This window comes from Cimex lectularius, unplaced genomic scaffold (genome assembly GCF_000648675.2).
Source record: "Cimex lectularius strain Harlan isolate CLEC.00 unplaced genomic scaffold, Clec_2.1 scaffold119, whole genome shotgun sequence".
NCBI classification, from domain to species: domain Eukaryota; kingdom Metazoa; phylum Arthropoda; class Insecta; order Hemiptera; family Cimicidae; genus Cimex; species Cimex lectularius.
This window is the reverse complement of record NW_019392789.1, coordinates 78,270-95,490: the sequence shown is the minus strand read 5'-3', so window position 1 is coordinate 95,490 and position 17,221 is coordinate 78,270. Positions and strand designations below refer to the sequence as shown.

Below are 17,221 nucleotides of genomic sequence, written 5' to 3'. Positions count from 1 at the left end.
TGCAATGCCACAAATAGGCAGAAGTTGTTTCTAAGCTAACACGCACCTGTTTGCCAAGGTGTGAAATAGTAAAGCAATATTAGATCCTCAATTATTCATTTCGATTCATAAAATTTAAACCATAGAACTGCAAAGCTTTTATGATTAGTCGCGTAGAAAGGTCTAACATAATCTATTAGTGGTTATAGACTAACTACACAGAAACTACACGTATTATTAAAAAGACCTGTAAAACGGCATACTTTAAATTCAAATGGATGTTTAGTACAGCAATTCTCAAGAAAACCTTCAAGCTGCAGAAAACAGTTTCACAAAATGTTAGGAAACTTTGTAATGCCATTAATCGGCTATAGTTGTTCGTAAGCTAACAAGCACCTTTTAGCCAAGATGTGAAAATTTGACGCAAATTATTCCTATGGCAATATTAGATCCTCAATCATTCATTTCGATTCATACAATTTCAACCACAGAAATGCAAGATTTTTATGAATAGTACTGTAGATGGGTCTGACATCCTATTAGTGGTATGTCATATATCGAATAACATACAATAACTAAATATATTGATTATTCGGAAATCGTGAGATGCAGTCTGATGTGATGTAGGTTTCAGAAAAACATCTTCTTGCCAACGTTTCGATCTTTATTGGGATCATCTTCAGGGCCTGGGATTTATAAACATTGTTTAAATTTTACAAATACAAGTAGGATGTGGAAAAAAGTGAATTTATACAATGCAATTTGTTACATTTAAACAATGTTTGTAAATCCCAGGCCCTGAAGATGATCTCAATAATGTTCGAAACGTTGGTACTATAAAGGAAATGTTTTTCTGAAACCTACATCACACCAGACCGCATCACACGATTTCCGAATAATTATCGACTAACGGCCACTAATCACCACACACACTAAATATATTACTAAAAACGACCTGTACAACGACAAATATTAGGTTCAAATGGAAATTTAATACAGCTATTCTCAACAGAACCTACGGAACAACTTCGAACTTCAGAAAACAGTTGCACAAGATGGAAACCTATGAAATGCTACTCTAATCCAATGTAATTGAACGGTCCCTACCCGTTTTTCTAAATAGATAATGATCAACTTTAGGCGACAATATTCGATTATCGATCCGTATAAATCTAACTGCAATTTTGATCCTGCGTATGGACAAAGTGACAGATTTACTTGGTCATTTTTAATCATTAAATCATTGGCACCCTTATTTTCCATTTTTTATGTGAAAAACCGGATTTTATGTTTTAGTTTTGTTAATGAAGCCTTTTTATAATTTTAATATAATCTACACACTTACAAAACCTTCAAAGACACACGAAAACTCGCCATATTACCCGGAAGCTGATGCTCCCCTTGAAATTTGTGCACATAATGTAGAGTTTAAATCTTCTTTAAGGTCTTTACTAAAGTAAAGTCTTTAGTAAAGATTTTAAAGAAGATTTGAACCCTACATTGATTATCTGCAGGTCGATCTACAAACATCATTTGTGTACATATTTGCCTAACCAACATTCCAGGTGCTGATTGTTTTCCAATATCAGTCATATTAAAGATTAAACAAGTCATATTTTAAATTCCAAAATAAAATTGTACGGTAATATACAAAAAAAAAAGAATATTGTGTGTTGTATATATTGTTTTTTGACTTTCATCATCTTGTCCCGCCTAAACTTGCTGGTTTGCCTGTCAAACTGTTTAGGGTGTTCGAGCTTCTTTCTTTGTAATAAGTTTAAAAAAAATCCTATTTGTCTGACCCACTATCTCCACATATCGAATATTAGACATCTTGAGTCGTTAAACAGGCACTCGGTCACTTATTAATGAGTTCAGTCGTTTAATAAAAATTGTTCCATAATTATTCGGAAATCGTGAGATGCGGTCTGGTGGGATATAGGTTTCAGAAAAACATTTTCTTTATCGTGCTAACGTTTCGATCTTTATTGAGATCATCTTCAGGGCCTGGGATTTATAAACATTGTTTAAATTTTACAAATAGATGTAGGATGTGGAAAAAAAAAGTGAATTTATACAATGTATTTGTTAAATTTAAACAATGTTTGTAAATCCCTGAAGATGATCATAATAAAGATCGAAACGTTGGCACGATAAAGAAAATGTTTTTTTCTGAAACCTCCATCACACCAGTCGGCATCTCACGATTTCCGAATAATCATCGACTAGCGGTCACTAATCACCACACGTTGTTCGACAAAAAAAGGAAGTATATTTATTGCGTTGAGGTCTGCGGGATACAAAAATTAATTTTAATTAAGTTTAAAAAATATCTATTTGCAAAAGTTTTCTCGTCGGCATTGCGCCAATGATAAAGAATAAGTTTAGGCTAATAGTTCTCGGTTGGGGTTACTGTTATATAAATAGAGTTAATCGATTTTGCTCTAAATACTTCCACTTTCTTTTTTGAATAACGAATCGATATATGATTTTTTCTAACACTAGACGATTGTGTGAACTGATTTGCTGTCAACCTATGACATTTAGATGATTTTAACCTATTCAAGCGGATTTTATCTGTTGTACGTGAAACTGTTATGAAATACGGCGTAATGTATGAGAAAAATATGTTATCTCCAGTTTGGTTACAATTCTACAATGTAAATTTAAAATAAACGAGGTATTTTCCGCTCCGAGGGTTGGAAAGGGGGTGAAAGGAGAACGGTGCCAATTGGTATCAGCGCACCTTATTCGTGCATAAAATGTAGCAATCAATTCCGTTTTCACGTCTGCATTTCCCAGTTTTTTTTATAACATCTGTTTAATATAACGTTTGCAAATAAATTGTCAAACTGGTAAAATTCCGTTTTAATTTGACGACTTTGAAGCAGGTCGATTGTTTCGAGGGTTGGGCGCTTTCTAAGCAGCCGTACTCTCCAATTAATCCTGCATATTAAACTAATGCAATTCTTGGCTTAGGTCTTTCAGTTATGCTCTTTGTACACTTTGTTCTCATTAACCGGATCAAACAAAGCGTATTTATCTTACTTGCTATGAAAATTCTTTAAATTAGCATAATTTTATGAAACAAAGCCAACAATTAAAATGTTTGCCTCTTAACGCTGTAATAAACTACTTATTTATATTCATTAAAATTAACTGCTTGCGAGATAATTTACTTACTTTAATTAAATATAACTTGGTAGGACATGCCATGAATAAAATATTAATAATATTGTTACAAAGGAGTATATTTTATTGTTAGAATGCCCCATATAAAAATGTATTAACACTTCAAGAATTATTGATTAAATAATTGTTATTCTTTGATAATTATTTTCGGCATCTTTAGTGATATAAATAAATAATATAAAGTTTCAAATTTAATTGTAAAACATCTAAATGGAAAAAGAACACGAAGTATTACTCCTGCCTATTTTCCCCCCTAAGTAACAAAATAAGAAATGGGGATTGATTTTACGACCCGGAAACATTCTTTACAACATAAAGACTCAACAGACAACAAAGAAGAATAAGAAGGCAGGATAAAATTATACGGTGTACAAATGGTTCTTAAAAAAATGAACGAACAAGAACAGATGTTTTTTGTTCCAAAGCAACAGTTACAACGATATGGTATACAGATTTCAAAGCTCATGAAGGAACAGGATCTGACGTTTTTTATACAAGCCCAAAACATGCTCAATCAAATTCGTTAAGGAAGTACACCTCGGTCATTAGAGATGAAATACTTGCCATCAACGCTTTGACCTTAGAAAAATCTTCAATGAGGTTACACTGGAAAAATCGGCTATTAAAGCATTAGCATGTAAAAAAATTACTTCAAAATTAATTAATGCATCCAAAATTTCCAAATCCTGGGAAAATGAAAACCTGATGATATCATGGCTACGAGGATACAAGGATGTTTTTGGTAACGAAAAGGCAGACCCGCTGGCCAGAAGATCTGAAAGTCCATATAAGTCCTGACCCTATTCTTGGGATAACAAAAACAAATATACAAACCTCCATTATAGAATGGTACCAAAAAAGACAAAAGGAAAATTGGATAAACTCTAGGAGGCATAGGCACAGTACGTTTATGGCCAACTGTTCTTGATTATCATCTGTCATATTGGGTTTAGGGTATTATTTTTATTATTAGAACCTCTTTCTATGGTTTTTATTACTTCTAATGACTAGAAATGTTTAAAAAATTCTATCCGGAGAAAAGAACCGACACAATTGCTTTTAGTAGTAAAATACATCGTATTATTAGGAGTATTGGTCACTAGAATATACCTTACAAAAAGTTAAAAATGTCTTGACTCAGGTTGAACAAATGTGTGTTGAATAGCAATAGAAGTAAGAAACATATAAACCCACGTTAAAGTATCAATCAAATCAAAAGTAGGCAAGGCTGGATGACCGAAAATAGACGAAAACAGTCACGAGATGAACAACCTTGAAAAGGTATACGAGTGGAGTTAAAATGTAGATTTTCCCATTTGTTTTTATAGATAGAAAAATTAAATTAAATGTTTTTAAATTAAGAAAAAATATTTTATATACTTTATTGAGCCGATAATTTTTTTTATTATTTGGAGATGGTGAGATGCGGTCTGGTGTGAAGTAGGTTTTAGAAAAATATTTTCTTTATCGTGTCAACGTTTCTATCTTTATTGAGATCATGTTCAGGACGTGGGATTGATAAATATTATTTAAATTTTACAAATACATGTAGGATGTGGAAAGAAGTGAATTTATACAATGCTAGAAAACTTTAGATTAAAAAAATGAATTTAAACAATGCTAGAAAGTTTTAGATTTAAAATTAATTTATACAATGCTAGAAAATTTTAGATAAAAAAATGAATTTAAACAATGCGAGAAATTTTTAGATTTAAAATGAATTTATACAATGCTAGAAAATTTTAGATAAAAAAATGAATTTAAACAATGCTAGAAAGTTTTAGATTTAAAATGAATTTAGACAATGCTAGAAAATTTTAGATTTAAAATGAATTTATACAATGCTAGAAAATTTTAGTTAAAAAAAATGAATTTATACAATGCTAGAAAGTTTTAGATTTAAAATGAATTTAAACAATGCTAGAAAATTTTAGATTTAAAATGAATTTAGACAATGCTAGAAAATTTTAGTTTAAAAAAATGATCAGTAGTTGCTTTACTGTCTTAAAAATTAAATTGTTAATTTTTTTAATCTTGACCGTATTAACACTTTTACCTCGATTGAAAATACTCCATACATTTTCTACTGAAGAATTTTTGATAGGAAAATGAGTCGAGTTTTCATGTGGTGCCACAACAAGATAAACAGAAAGGAAGGGGGAAGTTTAAAATATACCAAAAGTTTGCTTAGTTATATTTACGAGGATTTGCATAAAAAGAGCTCTCGAGCCTGGTTCGGCTGTTCCAGGGTTTTGAAGGCTTTAATAAAGCTTCGTACCTAGGTGGCAAGGGCCCTCCCAGCGGACGCCGTACAAAAATATTCCTTAAAATTTCCTTGTAAGATTCTTGTACTTTTATTTCAACTTTATAACCTTATTTTGGAAAAGCTCACTCATTAATGTGTACGAGCTCAGATGAGATATCTGAATGGGGTTAAAAGGGTAAATTTAAATTCATGAGAAAAAGTGTGAATGTTTGTTAAAGGGGTGTCGGTTTTCTAAAGAGGAAAATTACGCAAAAATATATCTACATTGTTTTATAAAATCTATAGTTACGTTGTATATAGATTACATTCGCTGATTATACTAGGTTTCTCTGATAAAACATTCGGGGGTTGTAATTCCAGGAAATTTATAGAAATTGGTTGCCAATCAAAATTAATTATAATATATGTAAATTATTTACCAATCCAACTGATTATATTGATTTTTGCATAATTGAAGGTGGAATATTATTAGAGTGAGATGAAATTAATAACTCTAATAATTAATTTACAATTAAAAATTGTCTAACAATTTGATTATTTTAAAATAAGTCCCTTAATTTCAAGTTTACTATTCAAAAAAGGAAAGACAACGAACGAACCACTGGAAAGGCTTCAGGAAATAGGATAACAAAGTAGAATTCCTTAAAAGTTTTTAAAAATCCATTGTTAATTTGTGACGACCTTTCCTGCTTATATCCCGAACCCACAGGTGAAGAAGGCATCAATCCGAAATTGGTCTGACAAGCCGTCTGACCGAGGCAAAGAAGCAAAGATGCAAAACAAAATAGGAAGAATAGGCAGACCAGGATGACCTGAAACAACCAAATTATAAATTATTAAAACGTTATATAAATCATTGTTAAATTTGCCACGCCTATCCCTGCTTATAACCTGACCAACAGCTAAAGAAGGCAAAAAATTCGAAATAGGTCTGACAAACCGAAATAGCAAGGATTGGCATATATGGATGTCTGGAAACGTCTAGACTAAAATGATAACAACATCGTATAAATCAATGATTTCTTTCTTACTCCTGTCCCTGCTTTTATCCCTGATCAATTACTGAAGAAGGCAAACGAGTCAAAAACGATTGGACAAATCAAAATAGCGAGAATAGTCATACCAAGATGGTCTAAAACGACTGTTTTTAAGATTTAAAATCCATGGCAAATCTGCCACCCCTCTCCCTACTTATAACCTTGCCTAATAGCTGTAGTAGGCAAAAAGGCCGAAATGGGTGTGCCAAACCCAAATACGAAGGATCAGATAACGAATGACTGGAAACAACCAAAACTAGTAAATATGAAAAAGTTTTAAAAATCTATGATAAATTAAGCACGCCTCTCCCTGTTTATATCCCTGCCTAATACCTGAAAAAGGCAAAACGCCGAAACAGGTTTGAACCAATATGTCAAAATCAATTTTATAATTTCCAAAACTATGCAATATTTTTTCAAAATATTTGTTATCATATATTAACCTTTGTTGCTCTCCGGGATACAATAATGCAACGTGCATATTGCACATATCTTAGTGCAAATAATATACAAATTCTATTCAAATGACGCAATTCTCTATACATGAATGTGAGCTTACCTTGAGATGGTCGATAATCCAGGGAAGGTCTTTGAAACTAAAGGTTACAACCGGCTACAGCGACGTACGTTGCCCTTTCAAACATTTTGCCTAAAAGTAGGCAAAGTTTAGGAAACGTGTTTCTAAAAACACTTCACCCTTCAACTAACTATTTGTCAATGGTATTTATTACTTCAAAGTTCTGTAATTTTATAAATAAAATCACAATTGCTTGAATTTAAGTAGATGTGCCGCTTGTAAATTAGAATAATTCTCAAGTTTTCTTATTCGAAGACCGATTTTCAAATGAAATTCTCGTCATGGGCAGTTGAGTATTGAGCCAAAGTTGTGCGGTGAAGTTGATCAACATATTAAGCTGTCGAGAGTAACATTACTTTTGGAAATTGAAGTGAAAGCATCTCTAAACCAAAATCGATTTTCATATCATTGGAAAAATCAAAGTGCTACAGGCTCGACAGATCAAAGATTCTTCAACAAATTACGTAACACCAACTTTATCCAATGTATACGAACAAAAGAAGCACCCCTGTTATTATTTTCAACCAATATATTCTGTTTGCAAGTCTTTCAATTTTGTCAGAATATGGCAAATCGTTTTCTTCTTATAGGATAAGATTCAATTCGACATGTTTTTCTTTGTAAACTCTAGCAGAGAAAACCTTGAAACTTTGATATTGTTGTTTTGTTAAAATTTAAGTCGTAATAAAAGCACATTTCTAAGCTCTAACATCGATTCACATCAGTAGATTTCCCCCAGGGGGTAAAAACTTTATAGGCCTCGATTTGCTATCGTTGCCGTGCATGCAATTTTTTCAACCACACATAATCTACTTAAAAGAATGAATATTAAATCTTACATATTATTTTGGCGTATTTTTGTTCGAGGACTTTCCAAGTTTATCAATATAAGTTGAGTTGGTTGGCTGAAACGTTGATAATTTGTTATCAGCTATTTATTAATGTTTATCATATAGTTTTCTATAAAACTAGCTAATTTAGGTGATCTTTAGTGGATCAGCGATACGCGTTGATCAAAACCAGTTCATTTGACTTAGTATTTCTCTTCACGCCAGCTTCAATGAGGGTATTTAGTATTTTTTCCGGCCCGTTAGAAGCGAGGGCTACTGTCGGCCATTTTGACATCTATCTTTGATGTTTAATTCTTCTACACGTGATTGAAATATTGTAAATCGATTAAAATACATATTCATTCTATTGAAACGATTATCTAACTTAAACTAACCTAAATTTACCGGGTACCAAAAATTTTTTATATACGGCTCCGTCCCCACCTCTACACCTAAACTAAAATTATGTACAGCCTAACCTACGGTTGAGAGCCTGGCAATGCGATTTTCACCTTGGCTGATTTCACCACAATAAATGCATTCAAACAGTAAAAGTACGCAACCATTATCAACTAATTGTGGATACTGGATATTCTACATACACCGTGTCCATACGCACTTAACCATTCACGCAAATAAATACATTCACACAGTTGGGTAGCCACTAAGGTTTTTGATATTACTCTAGAGACCTCCTCCCCTATCCAACGCAAAACATAAAACTAAATAACCTATACTACTTTGGTTTGTGGGTACTACATTTATATACTAGGCTATTACATCATAAATATACTGTATCGTTCACCCTAATAAATACATTCAATCAAAAATTATATATTGAGATGATATTTCGTTTGTGTTTATAATTTTGATATAAAAACGTTAACTCTTTCAAAAGTATGAACCTTACGAAACTAGATATCACCAATATAGTTTACAAAAACTGAAAAGGCGAAAGCCCACCCTCCAGATCGGACCAGCAATCAGGCCCCCTGACGCTAAACACGCAGTAAAAATATGATAAAAGAAAGATGGCAGTGTCAGTGGCAGGGTCGTCGGAGAGGCTGTTGCGAGTCAAGAGCACGACCGATAGATGGCCCTCAGAGAACCTGAGCAGGAGAGGAGGGATCGTCCTCACCCGACTGAGGATTGGCCATACGCGGTTGACACATTTTTGGGCCAAAGCCCGCGCAGGTGCCCGTTAGGAGGTTAAGGTTGCTCGATCTGTCCCACATAATAGAGGCGTGTCACGCCTTGGCTCCATACAGAGGGCGTGTAGGCATGCCGCCGGACTTAAGAAGAGTTCTTGAACACGGTAGCAAGTTTCAAAGTCCCCTGTTCCGCTTTTTAGGGGAAATTGGGTTTTTATTGTTTATAATATGTCTTATGTGTTGGGTCTATGTTTTGTCTGAGTGCATGCATTTATTAGCGTGAATGGCGAGGGGTGAGGGTGAAATATAACGCCATCATAGCCCCTCGAACGTTGAGAGCGTAAGAGTGTGTGTTCGGGGTCGATGGCGGAATATCCCCCAAAGTACTCCATCGATCCCAATCTAGTTTAGTTTAAGTATAGGTCGGTGGAGGAATATCAACTACTCCACCGACCAAACGGAATGAGTGTAGTGTATGGATGTATTTATGTGTATGAATGTAATTATTTTTATGAATACAGTGTTTGAAAGGGTAAATAGAATATAGACTTATTTGGGGGCTGAATGACCTAGATGTCACAGGCCCCATTCAAAAAAAAATAAAAAATAAAAAAATAAAATAATAATAATAACTGAAATGGGGCGGCGGTAGCGACAATGGTTAAGGTTTTGACACGGCACTCATCACGGTAAGGTAAAGGTTTCGGGTTCGAATGTAGCGGGGGAAAAAAGCGAGAAAAAACTGATTTCGTATATCAACAAATGTATTGCTTCTAAAATAACAAAATTGGTTTTTACAGTCTATTATTTTACATTTTAAATACACTTTAACGCAGTATGGAAAATATCGCAGTAAAGCTAAAAAGTCGGCAAATTGGCGCTAGAAGCTAAAAAACAAACATATTAGGTGTAAAAATGATCAAAAATTGCGTCCCCAAAGCTGCCACAACTGCTCACAGTTCTATCAATTTAATAAGTAACATTTTTGGTTTCTGGGTCCCATTAAACGGAACCCTCGGACACGGGTCTAACATTTTTGACTTATTATCACTAAAAAAGGTTTATTGAAATCGTTGACCCCATATCTGTAGCGTCACCTTGTAACTGCGCGCTATACTAGACAACATTCAGGAATCAGTGTTGCCTCCCAAAATATGAGATGGAGAGAAAACCGTGTTTATTGACGAAACGAAATTCAGACATGCAACGAGAACAAGCGAATCGAAATATTAGTAAAAGTCCATCAGACAACCTACCATTCTGAATAATTAGTAGTGAAAATTGTCACAGTACAAAATAATTAAGAAAACTGTTATACTGATTTTTATCGACTGGGAATAGCGCATGAAAATCTAAAATATTCGGAATGTTTGTATCTATTATATTTAATAACGTTACGTGACGGACAATAATAATAAATAGCTGGAATTTGTCGTGTTGAAAATATTTATTTCATAATGAATTCACAGCTAGTGGGCTGGAAAAATGTTGAAATACTGATTCTACCTGTCAACAAAGTCCACATTTGGATAGGCAATCACGGAAATTACGTATTGATAAATATACAAGCTGGTAATAAAAATAATAAATTGTTTATGTAACTATTTATTCATGCTGACCCGGCATTGGGTAAATTACAACAAAGAACTAAAAACAGTACGAACATACCAATAAACGGATACAAACAAGTACCAGAAACTACTAAAAAGACAACGAAAAACGAAACAGACATCAACAACAAATGGACAATATTTACATTCAAAGGAAAAGAAACCTACAGACTAACGAAACTTGTTCAACAAACTCGGGCTATAAGCAGCACTAAGGATGAACAATAATACGGGTGAATTACTAAAACGAAACATAGTCACAACTGACCCGCTAGCCAATAAAAGTGTGTAGTGTCACATGTCAATGGGGAGATACATTGAATAAGCTAGAAAAAAAATTAACAAGTCATTTCAAAGAAAATTTCAGATCTTTCAGAGACAATGGGGTTAAATCAAATTAAGCCGCACACTTAATAAAGCGTACCCACGAACCAAACACAATAGAAACAAGCTTTAACAGACAACAATAACAAAAACTTAGCGTACTGAAGAAACAAGAGATATACAAATAGATAACACTTAAAGACGGAAAACTTATAAATGAACAAACATTTACACACTACTTTCATACCATTAAAAATACTGCATATTAAAAACAAAAAAACTACGCACAAATAATAATCGAAAACGGAAACCATGACCAGAGGTCCTACTACAACCCCCCCCCCAGGACAAAGGGGCAGACAGTTCCTCACTGTAGATGGCGCATATTTAACGTCCTTCAAATAACGTTGTCGCTATGTGAAGACTTTTTACCGCCATGGTTGTTTCCTGGAGAGTTTGTAGTAGTTCAGGTTATAGTCGTATCTTGCAAGCTTGTAAACAAAGTCGCTGTTGATGGATGTTATGGTTATTTCTTGATTGCGAACGGTTGTAGAGGCTTTAACGTACAAAATAAGCAATAATTACAGAGAGTTTCGCGGCAAGTGAAGTTTAAATGAAATTGAAATTTTGATTAACTACGCGTATCCAATATGGGTACAGGCTTTAAGAGTCAAGAGCAATTTGACGGCATTGCAGCGAGTTCAAAGGCTTATTGCCATAAAAAAGATTAAGGGTTATAAAACAATTTGATACGAAGCAGCATGCCTTATGTTATCCCTATCGGTCTTAACGTCGAGCAACTTAGCAAAACATATGATGTCATCCACGGAAACGTTATAATGGAAAGCATCGAGGGTGAATATGATCGACCAGTGCATTACAGCATATCTGAAACGGTTCAAATTAGAAAACATTCATCATTGATTTATGGATAGAATGGCAAAAAAGGAGGGAAAATCAAAAGGCGGGGTTAAGATGGGAAGTTAGTGTCCGAGTGGATCAAAGTCACGGTGGTAGAGCAGCGGCGTATCTAGCCGAACATCATGGGTTCGAATCCCGCTCGTGACTCTGACTTTTTTATCTCAACTAATAAAAACCTTAATTAATTGAAAGATAATAATTGGTCAAGCGGACCACGAAAACTAGTGAATTTAATAAGTTAAAATCAAGTATATCTTCACTAAAGCTCTCCGTGGCCATTTCATTTGTCGCCGAGAATCAAATAGATTACACGACATTTGAAAAATGGCAAAAAGGAGAGAAAATTCAAAAGGTGGGGTTGAGATGGGAAGTTATGTCCGAAGTCACGATGGCTCAAGTGGTAGAGCAGCGGCGTATATAGCCGAAGGTAGTGGGTTCGAATCCCGCTCGTGACACTGACTTTTTTATTTAAACTAAAAACCTTAATTATTCATAGAGACAGCATGGTGGCAATCAGATCACTTAGGAGTCCGAAGAACCATGGTCAGTTATGCGAAGATATCAGGGTTCAGCCAAGAAACTGACAGAAGCCGGAAAACAATTGGCATTGCTTTGGGTGTGCTATGTCGTAATCCAAGGCAATGAAGAAGCGGAGCGACTGGCCAAAGAAGCTGCTGATGATATTCAAATCCCAATAGAGTATAATAAATGCTTTTCATCCCTATTAAAAAATGCCTCTTCGAAAATGCTCTTTCAAAATGGGATCATGCATGGAGAAAGTCAACCAAAGGGGAAGAGACGAGAACGTTTTTTCAAAAAATAAAATACAGGAGCGGATTGACACTCAATAAAAGAGCAAAGCTGATGAGACTCTCACTGGACATGGGCCCAACATGAAATATCTGCATAGAATTGGAGTGACAACATCACCGGCGAGCATTTGCGGCAGTCAGGTTCAGGACGTGGATCATCTCTTGTTCTACTGCCCAGTGCTGGATGAAAAGAGATCAAATTTGATACGACACCTCCTATTGATTGGTTCGGACTGGCCGCGTACCCGAAGAAACCTCCTCAGAGAAAACAATGTTTGAACAATTCGTTAAAAATTGAAACTTGCGGGACATGAACAATATAAAACCGTAATTAATTATTAAATTAAATTCCATAAAAAATATATATAATATAATGTAAATGTATCTAAATTACATGTAATACAGTAGTGGTTAATATAGAAAATGAATGAATAATTTTTTTTTAAATTAAAAATTATAAACACATTCTATACCCATCTCTTAGAAATCTAGGTTTAAATCGGCGGTTTAGCCTAATGGTTTGTTTTCCACAATGTTTTATTGAAGGAAAGATGTATACGGTTTCTGGTTTTTAGCTATCATTCTTACCTTTCCTTTTCTCTCCCATTTCATGCTACAAGATCAAGATAAATGCAAATTCACCGCACATTTGAAATCAAGCGTGTTTCATCAAAAAGCAAAAACATCAGTCGTAACACAAGCCAACAAGTATGAACATCTAAGAACATTCTAAACCAACAAAATACTTTGACAAAAAACTCACTAAAACTTTAAAATAGTAAACGGCGTTTTGCTTACTCGCTCTAAAAGCTTACGAAAAATCTACACCACCTGAATATAACAGCTCTTTTAAAAGAAGAACGGAGTTTTTATTCTATGAGATAGCGGAGAAGTTGAGAGGAAGACTGCTTGAAAGAAGTAGCTCAGGAAAGTCCCTCCATAATTTAGGGTCGGCTCAATGTCTAACTTGCCACCCCGCGCCCACCTTCTTGAGATGAATGGGGAACATTGCAATATTCACCGTTTGCGGAGGAGGAAAGATCCCCTTTCCAGCCGGGCCCAATTTATATGTACGTCCTAATGAATGTAAAGTCCAGCCTAGGGCATTCAGGATAATTTATTTTGATAGTATTGATAAAAGGGAAACGAGATAACGATTAATTTTCACAATATTAAAGGAGGCTGTTTTTGGACAAACAGCTGATGTCATCGCCGGCCCTCTGCGTGTTTTCCTTCTTTTCCTCATCTTTCGCGCGTATTTTGTTTTAAACTGCAGCCATTTGGTCTCGATCTGGTTACTGACTCTCTGCTTTTACACGTATACAACGTCGATATCCTAAACTGCTAGCCTCTCGTTTGTACCTCAGGTTGTCAAATAAAGAATAAAAACAATACATATAGATACCAGTAAATAGATGCCTTGTCACATTTTCTCCCGCCCAGAGTAATCGATATTCCTCGGTGTGGGGTTATAAGCAACCCCTTCCTTTCGCGCTAATAAATTACATTCTTCCAATAAATTAACATAAACACAACACTCGATAGAAACATAGAAGTCTGGTCACACTCACTCCCCCAGAGCACAGTTGGGCAAAATCTAACTAATTCAATCATGATTAAGAATTTTGATTGAAGTTTAATCATTTAAATTAATCATTATATAATTTAGTCATGATTAATTCAATCATGAGGTATGACTAAATCTTACATTTTGTTAGATTTTGCCCAACTCTGGCTACAATGACCAACTTACCAAAATCCAACAGACTCACGGATAAAAATTTTGAGATGAGAGTCGTGCTCAAGGCCAACCGTCAAAAAGTGTTATCATAAACGAAAACCAAAGTTACATAATTATTCTTCATGCCTATTTTATGAAAATCAAGACCCCTAGATGATTATTTTCCAAATAATGTAGAAATCTCTCCTTTCAAGTGGAATAAATTTTAATTCAAAGAAATATTTTTTCCATTGATCGGTTATGTAAACATATTTACTTTTCAAAGCGTAGCTTGTTCTAGGATATTTTTATTTTATTTTATTATTATTATCATTATCATTATTTTTTGGCTTTTCATAACGTCGTAGTTTTACTTATAATTGGAAGATTGATTTTTGTTAAATAAAGTGTTGAAGAATTTTCGTTTGAATGAAATAAATTTCTGTTGGAACATTTTTTTAAAGTGATGAAGTTGTGTATTTTTCATTTTTTGAGTACCCATTTGAACATGATTTATCGAAATTTAGTCATAACTAACTATATTGTGACTAAATTAGTCATGCCTCGTATTTAATTACTAGTCATGACTAATTTAGCCATCAATAACATATGGTGACCAATGACTAAATTAGACACTTACTACCAATCATGACTAACGGTCTGAGTGATCAATCATTAATCATTAGACATGACTAATTTTTGCCCAGCTCTGCCCCAGAGTAGTCGATATTCCTCGTGGCGGGTTCGAACCCACTTCATTCTCGCTAATAACTTACTTTTAATCTCCAAACGTCAGACACCCACTCCAGAGTACTCGATTTCCTCGTAGCCGATCCCTTCCTTACACGCTAATAAATTACATTCTTTCCAATAAATTGACATAAAGTCAACACAGATAAACACGAGCACACATAAACATTATATACATATTTCTGTGTAGTCCGTTTTTAGTTATTTTCTTGCAGTGGAAGCTGTTTTTTCCCCATGAGTTTTTCCTCAAAGAACACTATACTAAGGACAATTTTGTTCAATACACGGTTAACGTTAGAGAAAAATTTGTAACCTCGAGTCCGCATAATCTCGCTGTTTGTTAATTGTCAACGGGGCGTTTCGGCTTTGCTCAAATGAGTGTTTAGGAAAGTATGATTATTAAACCGATTAAATACAAATCCTCAATTGGACAACTGATTTGGCGTTTTAAAGGTTGACCTCTCGCTAACAATATAATCGAAGCAAATTCAAATTCGTTTTATTCCATTTCACGTGTTTTGTCTAATTTTTATTTCTATTTATTCGTTCGGCGTTGACTAAAAACACAAATTTCTCTCCATTCTCTACGGATCGATTACAATTGAACGAGAAGCCAAGATCTTGTTTTTAGAGAGGAACCAGGTCAAGCCAATCCTCAGGCCTAGGTGAACGGCAGAAATGTGTCTGGGCGATTTATCAAAAAAGGTGAAAAGGTACATCTTGAAATATTATCTTGGTTCCTTTTTCAACCACATTTAAGGCTAAAAACTCCTTCAGTAACACTATATATATATATATATATATATATATATATATATATATATATATATATATATATACAGTTATATATATACAGTTATAACATTTATCTTACTGTGAAAGTTTTTTTCTTTGTCAGTCAAATCTTATTAGTTTTATAAAATGATTAATCTACGCCCATCTCGTTTTTAATTTTTTTCTTCCTCGGGCCATTTATAAATTTATTTTCCATACAACGACAAAGGGAATATCGTTAGTAGGCTCTCGTTTTATTATGGCAAGGTAAATTCTTTATAAAGCCTAAAGGTTTTCATTATAAAGAGGCCAGCGTAATTTGAAAGGGGAAAAGAACGTCTTTTGATATTATTAATTCAATTAATCACTCGTTACAATAATAGCTGCTAAGTTGTTAAATATTTCAAAAAGGGAACTCATAAAATCGAATCATTAGTATTCAAATTCTGACGTTTAATTTTATTGTATACAAAGTCGGAATTGCGAATCTAGAGCTCAAACTGTTAAATGCTTTCTACGCGACGGCCGGATCGATCTAAAAGGGAAAAATTGGAGCAGTCGTTTCACCCCATTCGGCGGTATCTTTGCGTTTGAACTGGAAACATGGGTTCATGACTTACAAGCACGATACCTTTGCGTATAGAATACCAATGGCTCCTAACGCCATAAAAATAACTCTTTTATTTTACGGCGGAATGAGTGTATTTGTTTTTTTTTTTTTTCAATTTAAGACCCTCGTTATCGCCTTTCTTTCCAACTGAAATAAAACCCGCCGGATAATTGTTGGCGAACGAGCAAACTGAAAAGGTCGTATCATTTGACGTTGTGACTTTAAATTATTGCAATGACTACCGAGGGCGAGCGTTAACAGCGATGATGCAATTAAAGATTAATTTTTTAATTGAAGTCGACAAACATGACAAACATAGTCAACGTGTATTAAACACATGTAGATCAAACTTTGTGTTATTAAACTGTACACGGATAACAGCGAAATTGGCCTGACACGTGGGGGGTAGTAACTCACCATTGAAAGCCTCCGAGACAGTTTAATTACAGTTAGTGTGCTTAGCATGTTCTTGTTCTGTTTTCTTTAAGCCGGTTGCTCGGAAAGTCCCTAGAAGGGATTTACGGAACATTCGCTGGTAAAAGTCCTTTTGACATATGCCAAGGGGGGGGTTGATGTAAATCGTTCTCAGATGCCCAGTGAACCTGCTGACTATTATATTTATTTTTTTGTTTGCTCGTATTTATTCTTATTATTATTGTAAAATGCAA

General features: G+C 34.3%; 1 non-coding gene across 1 annotated transcript; it reads left to right on the top strand.

Moving 5' to 3' along the window:
* Positions 1–12,269: 12,269 nt before the first annotated feature.
* On the top strand, positions 12,270–12,342 carry Trnay-aua. Its single transcript has one exon. It is a non-coding gene; the product is annotated as a tRNA-Tyr (tRNA).
* The last annotated feature ends 4,879 nt before the right edge of the window (positions 12,343–17,221 follow it).